Genomic DNA, 3,730 nt, shown 5'->3' with positions numbered 1-3,730 from the left:
GCGTGACGTCACGGCACGGACTCACGCCTGTCGTCTGCTGCCGTTCGGGCGCTGTCCGGGCGCCTTCTGCAGTGTTTCCGTTTGTTCGCTGTCGTTCCCTGTGCTTGTGTACTTACGACGTTCATCTCAAATACATTTTGCGACATCTTCATTTGCGCAAACTTATTCAAGAGCTTATTTCCTAGACGACAATTTATTTCTCAAGGGCAACGCTGCAGTGCCCGCCAAAGGAGCTCCGACCAGCCCATTGCGTGTTTTTCATGCGCGGATCTAGACATTGCAGATTGAGGGACTAATAAAAAGCATAAATAGCACGTGACTCATAAAAGCATAAACGCATAAACATAGCACATATGAATCCAGTTAGGATACCATACCTGCAGACTGCAGTGGTGCAACGAGCATGTCACTACGTCTGCTACATATGACTAAACCCATTAAAACGTGTTTGCGTATGACGAGTAGCTCATGGTATAGTATCTAATTTTTCATTTCTGCACAGAAATGCTCGGCAGTAACGCGAGGGCCTGACGCAGTTTAGATTCAACCAGCACCACTTGTGTTCCTTTACCTGCTTCTCAAAATTGGCCGTTCCTCACCGGTTAATTTCAAGTAGTGGTAACTTGAAGTAAAGCTAATTGAGGCTTACAGCTATTTGCAGAATACCCAAAAGAATGTACCAATATTTATTCACTGTCCCGTGCTACACGTTCAACCCACTTGTGCAATTTACGGCTGCTTGTTTCTTGAGGAACAGACATCACGAATCTGTTTGGCGAACTGACACAGGCTCCTCGACCCAATTTTTTTAGTGAATTATGCCTTTTCGACCGTATGGTGGCAGCTAGAAAGTAGCCGAAGCCTCATTCATTAGCAGTATGAGGCTTATTGAAGATATCTGTGGAGGTCAAAAATCAAGTGAATTCATTTGAGGCTTGTGGTGTCTTCTCTATGAGACGGGTATGCGAGGTTCTCTTTTATGTACTCACAAAGCGAATAGTTCTCAGTTTGTGTTGTTAGAAAACGCAGGATCGAGACATGGTGAGGCAGAAGGTGTTGAATTTTCCTCTTCATAAGCTGCGCTGTATAACCTCGAGTATACCTTAGGCATTGCAAGTGGCTGCTTCATGGTTTCAATTCGAAGTTGTAGTGAACTGATGGGTTTCGCGAATAATGCATGCCTCGCCATTACCACAGTCGGTAGATTTAGTTGCGGAAGGGATGTGCCATGATGTCGATAAAAGCAACTGAGGCCCGAGGGTCACTATGAAACATTTGCTCGCGTGCAATTGATAAGCTCTCGATCTTAACCACGAAACTGTTCTTTTAGGTGATTGCTGTTATGGTATTCGTGAAGTATATGCATACTATACGTGACGCGCCGTCGTGTTAACAGCCATGAGCAATGCGTTTTCTGTGTGCCCATTGCGTGTTTGAAGAACGATGAAAGTATTAGCAAATGTTTTCATGCAAAATGCGCGCCTAACTCTTCCTTTTACGCATTGATAAATTAGCCATATTTGACTACAACAACTCACCGTAGTAATAAGAATCATCATAAAAGATTTGCTGTGCAGTTTCCTTCTAACACGCATTTATAATATTGACATCAAATACTAATATTTATACATAAATACTATTAATATATAAATACTGCTTCCTTGTAAAATGCAATGCCTCTCATAGCTAAGCACTAAGAGAATCTGAAGTGTTTTGCGGAGCATCCTACACAACTTCGTGTGTTGAAATTGGAGACATTCTTTTTACGCAAAGTTTACGGACAGACACTGCGCATATACGCATTGCCAAACCAGTAGACCCCTTCAATGCTACTTAGCTTACGATATCCACGCCGCAAATTTTCACGACTCGCGGTTTTGAAGAAGAAACTGCCATTCAGACATGACAGTAAAAAGAAGCCGGTATATCCTTCAGTAAGTACGGCTAGAGCCACCAATACCCCAAGCATGCACGAAGGAAACGAGCGCGCGCAGCAGCCGCGCGAGCGCCGTCCTGGCCGTGACGTCACTCGTAGAGGGCGCCACTCCAACTTCTCGCGGCTAATATATTTTGTTGTGTTTAGACAACTCTGGGCTCTGACTCGGTCTTTGGACAGCAACCGGCGTTCGCTGGGGCACCAGACGACCCATTCTTAGTTGTCCTTGCTTTCGTGAGATTATTTTCGGAAGCTGATAAGTCGGCTTTTGAATTTGGTCCGGCGTCTGCGCCTCGTTAACGGGGTCGGTGAAAGCCAGCGTCTGTCAAAGTGGGCTACGTTGTACACCGCGTACGAATATTCGCTCCGAGGCCTCTTCAGTGCCAAAAGTGTCTAAAGATAGGCCACGTGAGCGCTGTGTGTAGAAGTGAAGTGACCTGCATGCCCGCGTTGCGGCAGACAACATAATACCGCCGACTGTGATGCGTCTTCATATAAATATCCCAATAACCTGTCCTGGTTCTCATGAAGCAACGTCGAAGGAATGTCCAAAGATGCAACAAGAAGCTCGTATTTTTTTTTTTTTTTTGGAAAATGGCAAAAGAAAAAAACTTCCCGCAGACAGGCTGCTCAATCTGTTCGCCAAAGTAAACAACACTCGCGAAAGAAACGCCTCCAAGCCACTTCAGAAGAACTGCTTAGCGGGGCTCAGGCGCCGCGATCACATCTGCCTGTGCCTGCATCGAGGACAGTAACCACACCTACGGCTAATTCAAGGTCGGTGAGGGCACACGGCGAATATTTGTCTCCACCGGCTGATCCGGTGGGGAAGAATACAGCCCTTAGACTCACAGCCTTGACAGCGGGCCGTAGTGGTTCTCGGCGCCAAGAAGGAAACAATGATAGGGCCAATAAAACCGGCGGCACAACAGGCAAGCATGGAGATGGACATAATGGTTCAGGAAATGCTGAAGCACTTGGTAGAGTCAATGCGCGCAATTATTCGCGGTGTCCAGAATCCGGCCGTTAAAAGTGCCCTGCAGGTGCTCGCCGTACTGGAGCTGCTTATCGCAGCTCTTTCGATTTGGAAAGCTTTTGCTTGGCACCTGTGCTTGTGACTTATGAGAAACCCACAAACCAGCTTCGTCTTAGCGCCTCTATCTGAAGGTTCATTCGAACTAGTGCATGGCCACAGACAAAGTCAGAAACCCGGTGGTGGCTTCATGAATGACATGTCTGAATGTTTATCAACAGAATGTTGAACTTGCTTTCACCGTTGGGCATCCCTCTTTCTACATGATCATTATCTCCCATCACACCTTTATGTTCCCATTCCCCCTCCCTCTGTGCATAGTAGCAGACTAGAGCGCGCTAGCTCAGGCCGACCTCCATGCCTTCTTTCAAATAAGTTCTCTCTCTCTTTCTCTTGTATGAAACTCTGCTTTGGACTTTGGACAGATGTGTGGCGGCAAGTGGCAGCTTTCTGACAAAATATGGAGTCGGAGGATCGTGCGCCCACAATTAGGTTCTTCTTTCTGGGGTTTTACGTGCCAAAACCAGTTCTGATTATGAGGCACGCCGTAGTTAATTTTGACCACCTGGGGTTCTTTAATACGCACTACAACGCAAGCACACGGCCGTTTTTGCATTTCGCCTCCATGGAAATGCGGCCGCCGCGGCGGGAATTCGATCCCGCGATCTCGTGCTCAGCAGAGCAACGCCTTAACTGACTGAGCCACCGCGGCGGGTGGCTCAATTAGGTGGCGGTAAGCGTATAAAAGTTTGTGTATTCAC

This window comes from Dermacentor silvarum, chromosome 11 (genome assembly GCF_013339745.2).
Source record: "Dermacentor silvarum isolate Dsil-2018 chromosome 11, BIME_Dsil_1.4, whole genome shotgun sequence".
Taxonomy (NCBI): domain Eukaryota; kingdom Metazoa; phylum Arthropoda; class Arachnida; order Ixodida; family Ixodidae; genus Dermacentor; species Dermacentor silvarum.
This window is presented reverse-complemented; position numbering follows the sequence as displayed.